Source organism: Cylas formicarius, unplaced genomic scaffold (assembly GCF_029955315.1).
Source record: "Cylas formicarius isolate icCylForm1 unplaced genomic scaffold, icCylForm1.1 PGA_scaffold_10__41_contigs__length_53128322, whole genome shotgun sequence".
Lineage (NCBI taxonomy): Eukaryota > Metazoa > Arthropoda > Insecta > Coleoptera > Brentidae > Cylas > Cylas formicarius.
In genome coordinates, this window is record NW_026844214.1 from 42,388,506 (window position 1) to 42,409,510 (window position 21,005).

Sequence of the window (21,005 nt, forward strand, 5' to 3'; positions counted from 1 at the left end):
TATCACACTGTCAAGAAACTTTTTAGCCCTAAAGATATTCCACAGAAGGACCCAAAATGGCTGCTTTGCTCCAAACCTCTGAGTTCTCACGTCCTAAGCCGTTAATCCTAAAGTCGAGTGCTATCATATTGTTTACCGAATAAAGAGAATTTATTATTATTCAGTTCTATAAGCACTATCTTTAGTTTTACAAAATAAAAAGAGTATTGCACAGTAAAAGTGTCGAAAAAGGTACCCGGGTGGCCGTCTATATTGAAATTATACGAGATACCAGTAAACGATGAATACAAAACTTGCACAGATATGCAAATATTGTATATTTGTTATGCGAATGTGGTCCAGACTGTTCTTCAATTTTAATATTGACCGACAACGCTTAATGGCCAATAACATACTACGGAAATGCCGCTGCCTCTTAACATTTGATAATTATCTTGTTATCTTGAACGTTCCAGATTTTTTCCTATACCTGACAACACTGTATGGATTAACTAATTGTAAGGTATGCAATCCGTGTGTCGAAAAAAAATTTTCGCGACACATCCCCGACATCAAAAATCTGTCGCCGTCTGTTTATTTTTGATTTACAAAAAATCACCCTTTGCGCCATACGGTGTCGCGAATTTTGTTTTCTTCTTCTGGACAATGACAGCGATCCATTGTCGTTCTTTTGTACGGTCCGGCTGTGTGCAAAATATTTAAACAATGCGCTTTTTGATCGACAAGCCGTTTCATCCGTGACATAAGGGTAGTAAAAGGGTCTAAGTGTCATTTTTACTTTTTTTTGCCTTGAACGAGCGCTGGGGCGTGACCACGCTCGAGACCCGACGAGACACGCCGCTGAGTCATCGTCATCGGTCGGGCGTCTAATCAAATACGAGCGTAATGAGTAATTTTTATCTCTTAATTATTGTGTTTGCTAATGTCGGTCGGGCTCTAAAACAAAACAAAGCGAGTACGCTTTGATTTTTCACATACGAAAACATTAAAAACTTTTTAAATTCCTGTATTTAGTAGATTCTCTTGGTATTTTTTGACTGTAGAAAGTTGGGGGTATTAATTAACGTGGCAATAATAAAATCCCTTCTTTCAAAGTGTAACACATAAAAGTATATATATAAAATGACATGGGGTTAGTATAAAGAACAGTTTACAGTAAGTGACCTATTTAAAAAATCTATGAATATAACTCAATCTTTATTAGCTCATCTACACATTATTTCTATTTATTGTCATTTAAACAATATCTAATTCAAAAAGTGAAGAAATGTAATTCAACTCAATTAACTCAATGATTGAGTTAAAAGTGACGTTTCTTGGTCTAAGTTTATCTATTGATTTCTCCCACTGAAAGTCTATGTTATATAGTTGTTGTTGATTTTGTTATAGAAGGGGATCTGGTTTAGTGATGTGTGTGTGCTATAAAATACTAACATTTTATTTTAATTTAATTGCAAAAATCGTTAAAAATCTTGTTTGTTTTAAATGAAAGTACCCAATTTTTATAATTTTATCGTATTTGGGATTTCAACAAGGGGTGACTATTATAAAGTTGTCAATTTGAAAAAGTTGTATTTTTTGAAATACAATAAACAATAAAACGGATTTGCATTTTAAAATTGCAATGACGGCGAAAGATGGCGACTCAAAGCAATCGGGCTCCACGGAAACGTTGATATTATGGCTTACTGTGAGTTTGGAAATAAGCGTTTCACAATTTTATGCCATAAGTGACATGGTCATTTTTTATTGTCATTGTAATTTTAACGCAAAAAGTCTGTAAATGACTATAAACCGTTCCCCAAAAAATACTGAATAGAGAAAATACTAATAGCAAATAAAACAAACATAAAAAAATATATAAAAATGAGTTTATTTTATAAAACCTTAACCGTTCAAAATTTTATTTCTTTTTTATTCAATTAAAATTATTTCAGTAAATGTCAAAATGTCTTCGATGAAGGTTTTCTTACAAATTAAACATATTTAAATGACTTTTGTGATAACAACATAATTACCGGATGTGATTTATAATATTTATAAAAAAAATGTCAAACGACAGTAAATGCCATTTTAATCTCCGCATATCATTTGTACAACACGAAAACTTGTTATTGCTAATATTTCGAAAGCTAGAACTTTTTCAAATAGGTAACTTCATACAGTGTCACCCGTTTTTTAAATACTAAATACAACAACAGATATATTTAGATCTGCAAACTTAATTTTTGACATAAATTGCAAAACATATGTCAGAAACAGTATGAGTTAGGTATAGGATATACATATATGGTTATAATAATAATAATAAAAGTATAAGTAGATTCAAACAACTTTTTGATAGCGTTTACAGATTTTGAGATAAGAAAATCCTTATATCTCTACCAGTCAGGGAACTTCAACTTCAAGTTAGCCTTCAGAAAAAATTTGAAAATTTTCACGCACATGTAATTGGATTTCCTCTTGGTTTTCTGAATCTATTCTACCACAAAAGCCCTTTTCCAGTAATGCCTAAAAACATTGTGTCACTATCTAATTTACAGTTCATCTACTCGGTAGAGCGTAGTCAGGTTTTTGCAATTTTGTTTTGTTTTGCTAAGAATAACTTTGTTTTGACAAAGTGCAGAAAACCCGCTTTAAAGTTTCGAAAAAGAAAGTTTCGGCAAACCGCATCACGCCCTGTTGATCCGACGTCTCATGAATAACGCGCCTCCTCAGCGGCGTTAAATTTAATCGCCTCGTCGTAAATATTCATGAGCGGGCGTCTTATAGGTACGCTGACTTGGCTTCGGAAAATGCGCGATTGTGGAGCTACGGGGGCGGGGAAGCGGGAGCCATAGCACCGCCGAATCGGGATCGATGGAAAACGTCGTTTAATTTTCCTTCAAGACTGAGCCATCCAGAGAAATCTAAATAACATAATGGCATACTTTTTTTTCCAAAATTTCCATTAGGTTGGGTTTGGAGGTTCTGATAACTTGGACACTTGAACTTGCTACATAGGCTGATGTGGTTGCGAACGAAAAAATAGCGCTGGTGAGGTTTAAAGTTTGGCCTGCTGCTGTCGGGATACCATCTGAGTGGTTGGTTGAGATCTTGGTAGTTCTATCGGTGTCTAAAGGTTTTCAGATGATAGGTTTTATTAAATGATGTAGAGACTTTGTTCCTAGTGTTTCGATGAAAACATTGTTCCATCCCCGCCTATAACATCTATATCCAGACATTGGTGGAGACATTGGTTGTGGTGAGGTAGAAATTCAGCCGGACATGACTGCTTTGCAGATACGTCGCATCCACACTCTGTTCTACAACAAGGTGAAATTAAAACCTAGTGTCTCTACATCCAAAATCAGAATTTGGCCCCGCATTTGGCTTCTGTATTACGATGGCACTGTAGAAACCCAACTTGTTCAATATTCAAAAATTCTGTTTTTAAAATTTTAAGATATTTTCAATGTTCGAAAGTTGTCCCATTTAAAAACTCGATTTTTCAGTTGATAATAAAATGTTAGTATTAAAAATAATATATTTAAGACATTACATTTTGCGTAAAACAATGCTTTATAAATGTTTTCATAGAAACGCAAAACCCTATACCAAAAAAGTCACAGCGATTTTTCTAAAATACACATTTTTGAAAAACACATTAGGTTTTTTATGAAAATCAAGCCCCGGTCATCTTCATTACATTAAAAGTGTCCAGTTTGACTCACCCTGTGCAGGATGCGCTAAAATCGATGGCTTTTGGAGGTAGCGGACGCGTCCCCGAGCATGATTTTCGAGACAAGGTCAAATATGAAAACCTCATCTTGATACGCGGTGTAGTTTTTGAGCTACGAGGGGATTTTCGAAAGTTTTCGTTTTAGGAGGGAACCCATAATTTTTTTATTTGTAAAAATTTAATTTTCGCGCTCAAAGCTCTTTGTTATCTCGTAAACTGGAAGTTTTAGAAAAGCACATAGCATTTCTTCTTACAGTTATTTTTTTTTTAAATAATATTTCCCTCAAGTTCATTATTTTTTATCCCAACGTGTGGCATGGAAAATCAGATATTCTTTTATACCGTGACACAAGAAAGTGGGACCACTCTATAACTTTTAAACGGCTTGAGGTAGCGATTTGAAATTTGAAAGGGTTAATATAGGATTAAATGACTCAACTTATATTTTTTGCATTTTTGGATTCAGGAGATCATTCTATAGTACGGTTTTTCTCTCTTTTTTGTTTTTAAATTCTTATTTAATTTTTGAAAATGGTGTCTAGGAGGCCATGACCATCATAAATACTATTTACCGGGTCACCTGATCATGGGAAAAATTGTAAATGAAACTTTTCTTTACTTATCTAGTTTTTTCAAGTAACACTCTAATGGGAACAAAAAGTTTTTCAAATCGGTCCTTTTTTTCGCAACATTTTTACATCAAAATTTTCAAAATCCGTTAAAAAATAAGCTCACAGGAAGGAAAAAAAACCATATAAATAAATACATTTTTATAAAAACACAATATTACTTAGGTGGCTTTGCCTCTATTCATTATTAATTGTCAAATCGGTAAAATTAAAAATGCAGGACAAATTCTCGACAAACTCATGCAGTGGAAAAACAACAGATTAGTATTAAAAAAAAAAGAAATTCAAGGGAGAGTTTCTTTTGAGATTCAACGATTAGAATTTTTTGTTGAAAGTGTTTTATTATGGTGAAAAGTTGATATGCTTTTGGAATACGGGGATACAGTGAAAAACTAACGTAAGTATTATTTGTATACGTACGTCATAAGCTAAAAGCACTTTTTACCGGAAACTCAGAAGAACAAGAGAATGGATTTTTTTTTCCAAATCTGTCACTTTTTGGGATAATTCAACATAATATTTTGAAAATGTGTTAGAAAATAAAACCTCAATAATGTCGGTAGAATCGATTTGAAAGTGGTATATCAACGTGTGTTACTGTAACACAAGTTTCACATTGACACAAAACATCACATCATGTCGATTATTTTGTGGATTTCTCATTTTCAATTCCAGCATTCTAAAGAAAGAATGGAAGGCGAGGTCCCGGATATCGGGCTGCATACAATGCACGGGCCTGTCGAGAGTTTTTTCTGCATTCCCTGTATATCAGAAACATATCAAATATCATCTTTTTCTCCATTTGTAGATTGATTATTGTTTTCCATGATAATCCAAATCGGAATTGTCAGAATTTTCAATCATGCCGACTTGATGATGAATAGAAACAAAGTCACCTAAGTAATATTTTGTTTTAAATTACTTATCTGGATTTATCCTTCCTGCGAGCTTATTTTTTAACGGATTTTGAAAATTTTGGTGTCAAAAAAGTACCGGTTTTAAAAAGCTTTTGTTTCCACTAGAGTGCTGTTTGAAGAAACTAGGTTATCCTAAAAAATTTATAGTTCATTACATTAAATGCTATTTGCCTTTAGGCAAGTAAAGAAAAGTTTCATTTACAATTTTTCCCGTCAGGGGACCCGGTACATAGTATTTATGATGGTCACAGCCTCCTAGACACAATTTAAAAAAATTTAATAAAAATAAAAAAAATAAAAAAAGAGAAAAGCCGTCCTATTCTACGTAGAATTATCTCCTGAATCCAAAAATGCAAAAATGTATAGATTGTGCCATTTAAAATTCGAAAGTTACTGTCGTTTCCGCTCAAAGCGGAAGTGCAACCGTTGATTACATATTGTCAAAAAAATGGACCCTTCCAAATTTCAAATCGCTATCGCAAGCCGTTTAAAAATTATCGAGTGTTCCCGCTTTCTTGTGTCATCCGGTATTATCTTTTTATATTTCGTTTGAAAAATTCATTATGTCTATCCCCACCGAAAATCAATTCGATGGGTGACGAAATAATTTCAAAGGATGCTGATATTCATGACTATTTTTGTAAAAATGGCAAAACCGAAGTCAAGCACAGCATATTATTGATACGACAAAAATCGAAAAAAAAAAGTTGAAAAGAAAACTTTAAAAAAGTGAGCTTTTAGCCTCTGAAAACTATTTCCGTGTGACTTTCCTGACCCTCGCGCTGACCCCGTACGCGAACCACAAGATCCACTAGAATTCTGCTATTTTTAGTCGTCGCACTTAAGGGGGCCCTCGACGCGCACGCGGTTGTATAGATACATATAAGATATACAGGGGAGTGTAAACAGTCTTCAATGCGCGTATTGTCCGATCGTAAATCATGGGCGCACTGCCACTCATAAAAATCTTTTAATGCGATATCGGCGATTTATTCCGGGAATATTGTTTTTACGGCTGTTCTTGGACGGTTCGATCGATGCTTTTGATGTCGGCTGCTTGCTTCCCCACCCCGCTCGGTTTCAGTAGTTTTATATGTTCGCCGAGAGCGCTGATATACAGGGGCGATTTAGTTATTGTCGACTGCTACTTTTTCAGGATTTTTGCATTTTTTTAAGTCAAGATTTTTTCTTTGCAGGTATTAGATTTAAACCATAACTAGTAACACAACGTCTTATGATGCGACAGAGTAATAAAATATAAATTTGCAAGGACAATAGGGATCATTAAACAGGGTATACAACTTAATGGTTCTATCGTAAAGTGCAGAAAAATTGCAATCACAGTTTTCCGCATTTCAGACCTACACACCTCGAATCGTTCCTAAATTTGGGTCATCTTAATTTTCATGCAATAATGAATCACAGTAATATGACAGCGGCGTTTGTTAGAATAATAAATAAATAAATAAATTTAAATTTATTCCCAACAGTGTTAACACCAATTATAGGACTAATAATAACAGGTATTTGACTACTATCTAGAAGTAACAATAACAATAATGTGTTCCTTATTCTAGCGTACACACTATCCGTGTTGAAATACATATCACTATGGAGCGAAATAAATGCAAGCGAACAACCCCAGTATATACGTATTTAAATAAAATGTTCAGGTTATGTGCATCGAAATGAACAAAAAATACAAATATGCCTTTTTATTATGTGAAAAATTATGCACATGCTTTATAATTACACCCGTTTCTCAGAAATCCTATAATTTTTTACCTATACTACAAAAGTAGATTATGCAACAAGTGCGGTAAACGGCATTTGACTCACGAGTTTTTAATAAACCAATGAGTTAAAAAGTTTTTCTACTCCCGTCCGTAAAATACCTATTTACCCACCGATCTAGCGTGTGGGAAGCGTCACTTTACCACGTCAGTTTCGTTTCCCATGAATCCGAGCCACTTCGGACATTTTCGGGTTTTTACCGCACGGATTTGGGAGCAATCGAATGTTTTTCGGAAATATTTTCCACGCTTTGAATTTTGACGTTTGTCAATTCTGGCGGTCATGTCAGTGAATTTATTCGTGTTGTTTTGCAAAAAAAATAGACCCAAAAACTAACGGTCGAAGAAAAAGTATAGTTTGCAACACGTTCGGTAAACTTTTTAACTCACTCATTTATTAAACACTCGCTCCACTGCGCTCCGCTCGGCTCCGCTCCGCTCGTGTCAAATAAACTCATGAGTCAAATGCCGTTTACCGCACTTGCATAATATACTATTACCGAACGTGTTGCATACTGTACTTTTTCTACGACCATTGGGTACATTTTCGCAAATTTTGACGTTTGTCAAAACAACATGAATACATTCACTGACATGCCCGTCAGAATTGACAAACGTCAAAATTCAAAGCTTGGGAAATATCTCCGAAAACATCCGATTGCTCCCAAATCCGTGCGGTAAAATTGCGGAAAGTGTAATTAGGTATTTTACAGATAGGAAAAAAACTATTTGAATAAATATAAATGAAACAAAAATCATCGAAATAAAAGCTTTTGTATTTATAGGTTGACACTTACATGGGAAATTCCAAACATAAAATCTAAAACATAAGAACCTTACAGTAACTAAATGTTATTTATACTATTCATACATTCAGATAATAGCAACTTGCACAATTCCTAAATTTACAAACTATCTTTTGCAGCTATAAAAGTGTCTTTTACCTGTAAACGTGTTTAAAAATTGAAAAACTTCGCTGAACTTCTACAGAAGTTATTGGACAGTATTTTAGTTTTGCAATTAAGTGTATTTCTAATTTATATAAATGCCGTTCTGTTTCGAAATTAGTGAAATTGTCTATAAAAACTTGTGAAATATTTTATTAGGATTTTGAAGCTTGACATATTTTTTTTATAACCGCAACCTCAACAGTACCTGAAACTTTTTTTAATCTATAATCCTCCAATTTCGTGAGTGTTATAGGTACAAGGTATTGACATAAAATATAGCAGCAGATAACCAAGTTCCCCCGTAAGTTATTACTGGTTGTGATGGTAATTGAGCAAAGCGCAGATTATGGACTTGGAAATCTCTGCCAGACAGCACAAATGCCATAATGCGTAACCAGATTGATTTTATTTTGATAAGAGACGGACATAAGAACTTAAATTTGACAAAATATAGCCAGGTATTGGTATTGGTATTAAAGGGGGGAGCCCTCGCGGGCGTCCAAGCACTTAGGCCACCAGATGGGCCCATTGTGCCCCCAGACCGCTCTAGTCTAAGCAGCTCCCTGGTCCGAGGAAGGGCGGGCCCATCCATCATAAGCCTCGCCTGCCAACTCTCCAGCCCCCCGCGGCCCGGTCTCTCGCCCAGGCTTCGAGAGCTTCCCGCCTCACACACGGGGCGATCCCCAAGCGGGGCTCTGGTCCTATATGCCTATGCGAGGAGCCCTCCCTAGCTAAGGCGTCCGCTGCCTCATTGCCCCGGATACCGGTGTGACCAACGTGACCTTTCTCTCCTCAGCCACCCTCCTCAGTACCCCTTTGCACTCCTTTATCAACAAGGAGCGCGTACGCACTGACTTCAGCTCCATGAGTGCAGCCCTACTATCCGAGCAGAAGAAGACTCTCCTGCTTCCGTAGTTGAGCCGAAGCACCTCTCTGGCCGCCATCAATAAAGCGAAAATTTCCGCCTGAAACACAGTGCAGTACTGACCCAGAGGGACCGACAAGCTTGATCCCGTTGTCTCGCAGTACGCTCCAGCTCCGGCCAGATCTCCCATTCTGGACCCATCCGTGTACCAGACAAGTCCATCCCAGGAGCCGACTCTGCCCTCTCTCCAATCTTCCCTTGATGGAAAGAGAAAGGTCAATTTATCAAAGAAGGTCATCTCGGGGATCATGACGTCACTCGGCATGCCCATGACCCCGCGATCCCCGCGACAGCCCTCTAAAATGTCGTACGGACCCCGATTGAAGGTTCCCTCCCTCCAGAGCCCGCAGCTCGCCAGCCTCACAGCTGTCCTGGCCGCCTCCATCTGCACCCGATCCGCCAGAGAGAGCAGCCCCACCAGAGCCTCCAGGGCCCTCGTGGGCGCCGTTCTCATGGCGCCCGTTATGCAGAGGCAAGCCAATCTCTGCAGTCTGTCAAGAACTAGCCTTGCTCCCGCTCTTTTGGTTCCCGGCCACCATGCCACTGCCCCAAGCGTGAGCATAGGCACCACCATGGTACCGTAGATCCACTGCATGATCTTCGGCCCCAGGCCCCTAGTGCCCCCTACCGCTCTCTGGCACGCCCACAGAGCTCCAAAGGCCGACCTGGTCCTTGATCTTATATGTTCCTGGAAGGTCAACTTAGAGTCCAACCATACGCCCAAGTACTTGACACTTCCGCTTGCAGAAAGAGGCACCCCATCCATCGAAATGTTGAGGTTGCACTGTATCTTCCTTTTCCTAGTGAAGATGACCATCTCCACCTTGCCAGGATTGACAGCCAACTTGCTGTCCAGGCACCATTGTGAGAATCTTGCCAATGCCCCGTTCAGGATCCCCTGCATCCTCCTCACGTCCGTCCCCTGCGTCATTATCACAAGGTCGTCTGCATAAGCCTGAGCATAGACCCCGTGTTCTTCCCTCAGAATATGCAATATCTCGTTCACCACTAGGCACCACAGGAACGGGGACAAGACCCCGCCCTGTGGACAACCCCGTGATGAACCGATGGAGTCCTGCTCCCCACCCAATCTTGCCTCGACAGTACTCTCCACCGCCCTGCAGATCGAGTACAGGGCCGTGTTATTGAAAGCCCCTTCGATGTCAGCGAACACGCACACCGACAGCCGTCCCGAGCCCATACCCTCCTCCAACCTGGAAGTCAGATGGTGAAGAGCTGAGCCCACAGACCCGCCACTTCGGTACGCATGCTGAGCTGGCTCTAAAGGGGCCTCCAGCTCCACCCAGTCCCTCAGATACTGGTCCACCAGTCTCTCCAGAGTCTTCATAATGAAGCTGGTGAGGCAAACGGGCCGGTACGACTTCGGGTCCGTGTAGTCACTCTTCCCTACCTTGGGAATGAACACTACCCTGCTTTGTCTCCACAGCTCGGGCACGTACCCCCTCGCAATGGATTCCCTGAACAGGTCTATCAGGGGGCTGGTCAGGAGACCTCCGTCCCTTTGCAGTAGAGCCGGAAATACTCCATCCCCGCCCGCCGACTTGAAGGGGCCAAAGCTGTCAATAGCCCACCTCAGCCTACTATTGGTAACCACCCTCCTTGCCGTGGCGTAGTCGCATCCAAGACGACCCCCGGCTTCAATATTCCCCCCTGTGTCCGGATCAGCGGACCCTGGGAAGTGCGTGTTCAGCAACTGTTGTAGTGTGTCCGCTGGTCCCGCTGTGTAGCCACCGCCGGTCCTGCGGACCACCCCCAGTCTTCCCGCAGGGTCACTTCTGAGTACCCTAAGGAACCTAGCCGCGTCCGGGGTATTCATTACTCCGTCGCAGTAGCCCCTCCAGGCCCTCCTCTGTGATGCCCGTAGTTCTTTTTTGTACTGTCTGCGGACCTCCCTATAGAGATCCCAGTCCGCACCTTGGCTGCTGCTCCTCGCTGTATTGAACAGCCTCCGCACTTTCCTTCTGAGACGCTCCATTGAAGGACTCCACCAAGGAGTCCTTCCCGCCCTATGCTCCTCTGTCTCAGGGCAACTATTCTCGAACGCCCGCATCATAGCGGAGCTGACTCGGTCGGCGGCCTCGTCAATCTCCTCCATTGTACGGTGTTTTCTTGGTAAGCTCCCTAGGCGCCAAGCGAGTTCCTCTCTATAGAGTTCCCAGTTTGTTGCCCGGAGGTTCCTAGATCTAACGTGTTCCTGAACACCCATCTCCAACCCAAAGGTGATGTATATATGGTCCGACATAGAGTCCTCCCCACAGACACACCACCCAGTTATTTCCGGGAGCAGAGCCCTGGTACAAAGTGTTAAATCTATGACCGAGCTCCGACCCGTCGTGAAAAACGTGGGTTCTACCCCTCTGTTGGCCACCTGCAGCCCTGCAGAGGCCATGAACTCCACGAGGTCTCCCCCCCTTCTATTCGTTGCCGCGCTGCCCCACAAAACGTGGTGAGCATTGCTGTCACAGCCAATCAAAAGAGGAAGATTCGCCTCCTCGCAGTAGGAGACCAAGTCACTGATCTCCTGCGGAGGACAGCTGCGGTCGCCTGGAAAGTACGCAGAGGCGACCACTACCTCCCTCACGCCGTCCCGAGTGGGGGATCTGACCAGAATTGGAACCAGGTCCGTGGACGCCTTGTCCCTTAGGGAAAAGGCCTCCAGCCCCATGGTTAAAATACAGGCCCTGGGACCGCCCTCTAAGGAGTCGACACTATGCAGCATCGATCCTCCCAGAGATAAGCCCCTAACCCTTGATTTTACAATCCAGGGCTCTTGGATCAGTACAATAGATGTACCGCCCTCCGAAATTTTCCTGCATAAGTGGGCCGTTGCAGCCCTGCTGTGTTGCAGATTAATCTGTAATATCCCCATGAAGATGTTATTGCGGGAATACCACCTGCGGGTCACGATGCTAGCCTCAGCCCGAATCCGAGCCCGAGGTAGCACCTCCCTCCGCTTCCGCTTCCTGACTGGTGGACCCTGATGGGATTCCCCGGTCAACCTCCATCCGAGATACCTCCTCGGTTCTCGCTTCCTCGGAGGGCCCTCCGGAGGTCTCCTCCACAGAAGCCGTGGATGCCGCCTCTCCGACAGGCCCGCCAACCTCCATGGACGAGCCCTCCTCGTGTGAGCCCCCCGCGGCCACCTCATCCCCCTGCGGCCTCGGCGCCGCCAGGTTCACTTTCACCTGTGTCGTCAGGCAGAAGAGAAGTGAGCCCTTAGCCGTGATGGCGCTTGCCGATTTCTCGTCCACGCCCACCACCATTGTGCCCCTTGCATCCTCCGTCCTCTGCCAGACCCTCCAGGCACGGCAATCTAGGCCATTCTGAGCTGCTAGGCAGCGGACTAGTGCCTCATTCGAGACACCCGCCCCCAGGCCCGGAATCCATATCGCCACCCTTCTCAGTCTCAATCCTTCCGGATCGACCTCCACCAGGTTTGCTAGCCCCCAGGGCCTGACGTTAATCAGCTCCCTGCGAACCCACTCCCTGCTTTCTTCATCCATCATCTCGATCAGGATGTGGCTCCTCCACAGCCTAACCGAGCGTGTCCGGAGAGGGGTGTATTGCCCCCCCTGCATGATATACATGCTTATGCGGAGGTTAAGAGACCCTAGCAGGTCCTCGGAAGACAGGTCAGTTTCCTGTCCTCTGAGGCCCACCACCAGTTCAGGCCCCCCCGCCCCCGTTTGTGCATAGGACCGAGCCCCCCTCTCAGAGCCCCCCCGGGACAGCCCGCCTTTCCCGGGCCTAGCTTTCGCCGGGCCGCATGTCGGCCGCCGACCCCCGGCAGGTGCCTCAACCTGGGTGGTCTCTCCCATTTTTCTTTTCCGCTTCCCGCCTGCCGTTTCCGGTGTGCCCCCTATGGAGCCCTCCGTTGACGGCGTGGCAGGATTCCTGGGCGCCGGAAGAGAGCCCGTCTGCGGTTCCGAAACCGTCACCGCGAGTCTCTTCTTCATCGCCCTCCTTTTTTCCGCCCCACTCCTATGTCTGGGGCGGTGTGTCATCGAGGTGGTGTTCCCGGTTTGTACCGAGCCCTCCACCCCGCTGGCGACCTGGGGATCCTGTTCGGATCGCCTTTGGAGGGGGCCTTCCTGAGGACGCCCCTGCTTGCTGGAGCCCCCCTGGGGCCCCTCCTCCTTCTTCATTTCTTCGCATTTCATTTTTGGTTCCATAAAGGTCCCACGAGTAGCTAGGGAAACATAACGGTCCACCTCTGCAGAGCCCCGCATGCAGAGGTAAGGCTTCCTTCCCCAAGGTGCGCCCGGTGCCTCGGGGTTGGGATCGGTAGAGACTGATCTTCTATTCAGCCATGCATCCCCTAGGCCCGACCCCCCACCGTAGGATTTAGGATTTTTATTGAGTTTACTCCCTTTGGTCCAAAAGGAGAAGTTTAGACCCCCCGCGTCGCGTGCCCACTCGTCGAGCCGGCCCCGACGCCTGGTTTATCAACCGACTACAAGCCAGTTGGCACCGTTATACCCTGTGCAGGCCACGACACGACAGCTGGGCAGGGTGAGCTGGTCCACGACTGGTTATTTGTCAGCCCTATTGGATTTTTACCTCCTCATGCCTCCTTATTCTCAGCCACCCAGGTCCGTGAGGGCCTGGGCTGCCCCATCCGCCACCCGGGGGACGCGCCTCATGGATTGCTCAACCACAGAGGAATATAGCCAGGAGCCGACCTCAAGTCTGATCACAACCCCGTAGTCTCCAGTATTAAAGTTAAACTGAAAATATTGAACCGAGCAGTAAATAAATGTAGAATCGATGTAAGAGAAGACTTAAGGAGCCCGGCGTACTTCAGGGAACGACACTAAATGTCAATAACAACTTAAAGCGTTTACCAAATTTCAAGACACTTCTAACATAAGCGAGACATGGTATGGCATACAAAACGCTTTGTTAACAGTAGGTCAAGAAGTGCTGACTTCAGAACGAAAAGCAAGACAAACTTGGATGACAGAAGAAATATTGTGCTTTATGGACGAAAGACGTAAACAACAGCGTTCAAAGAAAAACTAAATCTGCCAAATAAGGCTGGATAATGAGGGAGTGTGATGAACTGGAAGAATACGAGCGAAGATATAACAGCTTCAATCGGCATAGGAAGGTGAATGAGATGACCGGAATGAAGAAATATAGCCAGTCTACTCTAATGAGAAGTTCCGATGGGAGTATTATTTCGGATGTCAACCGACAGCTGATTCGCTGGACTGAATATATTAAAGACCTGCGCATGCCATTCAACAGACGAAAGGACGAAGAGCAAATGGCCCTGACGAGATACCGATCGAGCTTCTTAAAATTATAGATGAAGACACAATTATGATCCTCGTAAATCTCTTTAATATCATGTACTCACCCGGAGTTATTATTATTATTTATTATTTCGAACATCGAACAATAGCCCTTATGAGTCACACTTTGAAGGTGTTTTTCAGAATTATTCGTAATAGAATATTCGCTAAGTTGGCAGCGATAGCCAATTAGAGGCTCTGTTCGGTATAAACATGTTAGCGCAATGATGTCTCGACATGAACCAAGATGTCTACGCTTGCTTTCTTGATTTTAAAGAGGTGTTTGATAAAGTTCAACACCAAAAATTTATAGAAAAAATACAGAACATGAACATTGATAGTCTTGCCCCACCCTCCCCTAACCTAAATACCAAAAGATTATTAAAAATAATAAAATAAACTTAATATTACTTAATATTACCAGAAAACACAGACAACAAATCCGGAGCTGAGTTTACATTGGTAGCAAAGGCAGAAACACATAGTAGCTATTTCAAAAACTAGTGCTGATTATTTCGATCTTGCAATGGATACTAAGGGCAGAGACACACGAAGTATCCTGTCGCAAATAACCACACCGACACTGAAGGGCAGCAACACGTGACAGTAGCCCCTACGTTCAACCAACAAAACATAAAATAGTTTAATTAATTAATGTTTAACTAAATTCCTTTTTTTTTACAAATTAAAAATGAAACATATCAATAAGTCATTTGGTGCTTTGGTATTTTGGCCAATAAAACGAAATCATCATGAAATCCAACTACTGCACTTGTGAGAACACTCGGATGCAGGATTAACCGAGAAATGCCGAAAAGGTATTTCTTAAAATCTTACTGCACCCTAAAACTATGGTTATTATAAATGACGTCTACTGATCGATATTCTGGCAGTGCGAGGGGCGAAAAATGCGGTTTTAAGAAAAACATCTGGCTCGGAAGTGGTTGTGTATTGCGTTGTTATTCATTATATTTTGACACTCACCTACAGCATTAATTTTGAACGGTAGAAAATAAGTGCAAATGCAAATGTCAGGAAAAACAAACGACTATCGGAAGCTGTCAAAATGACAGCCACACCATTTTTTAAAAATGGAATGCCCTATATATTAGTAGCTTAAATCGTAGATCTTTTTTTTTCCTGATTTCAAAAACATATAGTTTATTGACATTTCATGTAGCCGTTTTTGAGATATTTCAGTTTAAAAATAATTATCGTTCGATTTCTGGACAATAGCCATATTGTTTAAAAATGGTCAAGTCTGCCTTGATAGCAACCCTATTACCTATTTTTGTAATTGTTTTAATGATGTTCTACTTTTGACAACTAATCAAAACCAAAGATCTGCAGCGTAAGTTAAATAACTTAAGATGTTTCAAATGAGTTATACTGAGGAAGAAAAACGCCAAATAATAAAATTTATTATTCAAACCATAAAAATATCAATAATTACTGCTCAACATTTTCTACATAATTTCTATTCTATATTTTATACACATCGGACAATATTTCCTTTCATTTTCCTATTAATACACGGGGTGCTAAAATCAGGTTTTTCAGCCTTTCTCTTATCCCTTGTAAACTTTCATGCCTATTATAAAAAAAAATATTTTTTAAATACCTGCCAAAAATATATCATAAGCATTCAGATCGGGGCTGTTTGCAGGCCATTCGATAGTTTCTTGCCAAAGTCCAAAAGTCCAAAGTCCATATTTATTATTTAGATAATCGGTAACCGCTTGGATATTATGTGGAGGTGCGCCATCTTGATATCCAAGGATGTCGCAAGGAAATTTAAATATCGTTCGCCATTCAAAGGTCCTATATATTGGTTCGACCACCATATTGTTCAACATACTACACCATACATTAACTGACGTCTGTCCTTGACTGCCTGCATTTTGTGTGGATTATTGGTGTACCAAAAATGTTTAATTTTCCTATTAAAAACACCTGTTGTTGTGAACGAAACCTCATCCGCAAATATTATTTTGTTTAGAAAATTTCCGTGTTCTTGAGATCTTCTCTACATATCAGTGCAAAAGTCGAGCAGCTGCCTTTTATGTTCATCGGTTTAATTTTGCACTGCAAACAGCTTATAACGGTGAAACTTATGATACTTTAGCTTTCGTTGAATTTTACTATAGGAATTTCCGCATAATTTTTTAACGTCAGGTATAAAATATTCAGGATTCTCTAAAAAATATGAAATGTAAAAATTAAGAAAGTAGCACTCAAAGTCAAGATGTGAAGTGTTGTAATAATATATAACTTACCTTGAAAGTAAAGTAATATATTGAGGTCTTCATCAAACTTTATTTCTATTGTCCTGGTCTTCCGTGTGACATTATTTCGGTCCTCAAATTGTTTAATTATATTTATTGAAGGAACTCTTCTACCCGGCATTTAACTTACGCTGACTGAAACTGACTCGTATTTTACTCTGCACCTGCTTATATATTGTTTGAGGGGGGCGGAGCTAAATGAGGGACGGATGACTGATTCCCATATTGGTGACAGATAGAGACCTGAGTCGCGGTTAAGATTGTTAGGTTGTTTATAAGGGGTGTTTTTTCGATGCAACTTTAAGTTGCAATAAAACAACGATGGATTATTCGATTGACATGAATTTTATTTATCCGAAAGATAATCTTGTGGCATTACATTTTAAATATGATTTCTGGCATATGACCGCCACGGCTGGCGCGGATGTGGTCCAATTTGGACGTCCAATTTTCGATGACTTTTTCCAACATTTGTGGCCGTATATCGGCAATAACACGGCGAATGTTGTCTTCCAAATGGTCAAGCGTTTGTGGCTTATCCGTATAGACCAATGACTTTTACATAGCCCCACAGAAAGTAGTCTAGAGGTGTTAAATCACAAGATCTTGGAGGCCAATGCACAGGTCCAAAACGTGAAATTAGGCGGTCACCAAACGTGTCTTTCAATAAATCGATTGTGGCACGAGCTGTGTGACTTGTCTCGCCGTCTTGTTGAAACGACATCTCCTGGACATCATGGTTATTCAATTCAGGAATGAAAGAGTTAGTAATCATAGCTCTATACCGATCACCATTGACTGTAACGTTCTAGCCATCATCGTTTTTGAAGAAGTACGGACCAATTATGCTACCAGCCCATAAAGCGCACCAAACAGTCAGTTTTTCTAGATGTAACGGTGTTTCGAACTACACTTGAGGATTAGCTTCGCTCCAAATGCGGCAGTTTTGTTTGTTGACGTAGATATTCAACCAGAAGTGCGCTTCATCGCTAAACAAAATTCGCTTATGAAAATCGGGAACAACGGCAATCTCGTTTTGGGCCCATTCGACGAATCTACGCCTTACTTGATGATCGTTTGGCTACAATTCTTGCACGAGTTGAATTTTGTAAGCAAGTAAACCAAGATCCTTTCGCAAAATCTTCCATAAAGTGGATGGACACAGATCCAATTCCTCTGCTCGACGGTGGATGGACTCATTCGGGTCTTCCTCAATGTTACGCTCTACAGCAGCAATAGCTTCTTCTGTACGCACCTTGCGGCGTCTCTGGAGATGCGAGTTATCAATAAGAGTAAACGTGGTGCGAAAACGTTCAATGGTTAACCGAATTAACTGCTCTGATGGACGATTTTGTCGACGATAAAATGAATGTAGTGCGCGGTACGTATTCCGCACAAAACCATTATTTGCAAGCGTTGTTCAGGCGTAAGTCTATTCATGATGAATTGCCAAGCCAAACTGAGAATAAATCACTTGACAGCTGTTAAATCGGTCGCCATCTTGAACAGTAATGTCAACTTAAAGTTCTATACATCTAAAAAAAACACCCATTAGATTTCTATAGACTCTCGGATTTTTCGTTGGTAGAAGAATTGATTACATGCAAGAATATTAGTTTTATCGAATAAAATTTTATTTCCGGTTTCATGATTGTTTTCGTTTATTTCTCTGAGTCGTAAGGCTCTTTCGTGTTCTTTGAGTCGAGTTAATATTTTTCGTCCGGTCTCTCCAATGTATTCTTTGCCGCATATGCATGGAATGCTGTAAACTCCTGGCATCTTAAATAGAATTTTGTCTATGATAGACCGAAGATGTTGAGACTTTTTTGGACAAGTGGTAAATCCGGTTTTGACGTTATACATCTTTAGAACTTTTGATATGTGGTCAGTGATTTGAATGTAAGGAAGGACTACAGTGGCAAGTGTAGTGTGCCGAACCGTCAGCAAGTTCAACTCCAGAAGTTTTGTAAAAAGCATTACAGTAGCCTGTGGTAGTCTCTTTAAAAAATTCGAATGATAATTATTTTTATACTGAAGTATGTCAAAAACTGCTAAATGAAATGTCAATAAACTATATGTTTTTGAAATCAGGAAAAAAAGATCTACGATTTCAGCTAAGGCATTCCATTATAAAAAATGTATATATGAATATAACCCAGTACAAACACAAATTTTATAGGGTAGCTTAAAAAATATATGCGTCTTACACAAGAAATTGTGCAGTCAAATATGTTACGTTCTGCATAAACATTAACCAACGTTTTTGTATGGACACCCATCAACGCGGACATAAACGTCTGTCTGCAGGTGCCTTTCATTTGATTTCGTTCTCTATTATTTGACCGTTAACCTTCTCGACTCCGAACTACTTGACGCGCATCCCTCGTATAATAACCGAGTACCGTACGTGTCTCCTTCTCTCTCTGTGTGTGCCCCACCCCGCAGTCAGCAGCGCCGGCAAACTCCTCATGTCTCGGCCCGCGGTAACCACGTATTACGCGTGACGAAACAGAAACACCATCTGTCGAAGTCGTTGTGATAAATGTCGCGGCGGCTTCGGTGAAAAAGTGATTTTGGGCGTGTTGACGATCCCGGTTCTTGCGTCACGGGCGGAAAGCGTCCCACTTTAACGCTAGTTTAACGCGAAATTATTAGCCTCACCATAGGACCATCGACGATTGTCACGGTACTGATCGTGTGTTTGTTGAGGGTTCCGATCGACTATACAAATCAACTACCGTATAGTGTAGGCGGATAGTACCGTTGTTGAACCGCTTTGCTCATCTGCCCCTACCGAGTACCCCATCGTCGGTGGTATAAATCCGATACCGGGTATCGACATCGATATAGATAGGAATTGTTGGCGGAACGATAAAGGACGATCGATACATCGCGCGTATATATACAGGGTGTCCGTGGGAGATACGTTGCGGTTTATCTAAAGAGCGGGTTTATCTCTATACCTACGTACCGACAGTAACGGGGTGATTGTTCGGAGCAAGATGACGATAAATGTTCATACAAGCTCTCCCGGTAATGAAATGCATTTTTTAATATTATATCTAATGTGCGTATTAAGAGGTAAGAGGTAAACCGCAGAGAAATCTTGGTGAACTGTACTTCCAAGGAATTTAAGTAATTAATGCAACTATGGTGTACACACTCATATCTACGGTTTACCTCACGATTAAAACTGTCTGTATAACTATTAGATAATATATAGTCCTTAAACTCGGTAAAATTTATGCAGCCAGGTGGCAATGACCTTCCTAAAGAGTCATCTCCAAACTCAAAACTGTAGAATTAACGAACTGTTAGCAGCCATACTATAATATATAAATAAAACATTTTGTTGTAGCACTTATGCTACTGATAGCTGAAATAAGCTTGGAAAAAACAAAACTCTTTAACACAAATGCATACCACATTTTATATTTTAACCTCTACATTCTTCCTCTCCATCACAGACCGCTTACACCAATTCTTCTTCATTAATATAAGTAACCTTACTTTCCGTCATCTTAGAGCACTACATTTGACTCTAGAATATGCAAGGACTATTAATATCTAGTAGCTATATTAGAATAAAGTTATGGCCTGCTACAATTTTTTTAGAAGCGGTTTTTGTAAAAATATTGGTAGTGGTTTCTTTTTTCAAAATTTCTATAAAACGCCGAAATTTTAGATCTAATATTATTTTTAACTTAAATAACCTTTTGGCCATGGAACAAAGTGATCGCGGAATAATTACAGAACAAGAATATTTCAGTTGTCTTGCATTTATTAATTAGTAAAAACGCAATTTTTGTTTGTATAGATAAATTAATTTTTTGTGTAATTTTGACACCCTGTATTTTAAAACCATTTTGGGCACTCTGTTTATGTGAACTTTTATTGTTATCTTCACCCAAATGATCACTGTCCCTGTATAGCGAGAGTCATGTAGGGACCATCTTACATATATGACATGGAGCTTGACAGCGTTGCCATACCTACGTTGATATACCTACTAAACTAATAGTGTTTTATAAAAGTGCAAAATTGACGAGTTGGTGTGTTATGTAAGTAAGTTAAAAGAGATTTTTTTTTTCATTTTTACTAATATGGAAAAATATCGAGTCTGAAAATTGTTCGCTCTCTGCAATAGTGTTGAGAGGAGTATAATATAAAAAAGGCTTTTTTTCACTTTTGATGAAATTTGGAAATTGGAACATTTGCTTTTTTAAATTTTAGCTACAACATGAAAAAATTAAGCGAAATTAATCAAATGATTGAATAAAGAAACACACGAAACGGATAACAATTTCTTACTTATTCCTATTGATTTATCCCGTTTAAACTCCATCAAAATCAGGGCAGACAACCCTCGTCAGTTTGGCAACGCTGCAAGGCTTTTGTACCGATCAGGAAGGGCGTACATCCCCCGCTCCCCTCCAACCTCAATGTAACCGCTTCGATTTTTTTTTC

At 41.2% G+C, this 21,005-nt stretch overlaps 1 protein-coding gene across 4 annotated transcripts in view; it reads left to right on the forward strand.

Moving 5' to 3' along the window:
• Positions 1-21,005, forward strand: part of LOC132696185 (guanine nucleotide-binding protein G(o) subunit alpha) — a 64,385-nt gene that overhangs the window by 1,981 nt on the left and 41,399 nt on the right. For 2 of the 4 annotated variants that reach the window (XM_060660896.1, XM_060660905.1), the window contains exon 1: positions 19,104-19,224. The exons of 1 other annotated variant lie outside the window; for it this stretch is intronic. The gene's annotated coding sequence lies outside the window, so the exon portion shown is untranslated. Of the gene's footprint in view, positions 1-19,103; positions 19,225-21,005 lie in introns of those variants that run through there. One more of the 4 variants, XM_060660914.1, reaches the window with a different exon arrangement.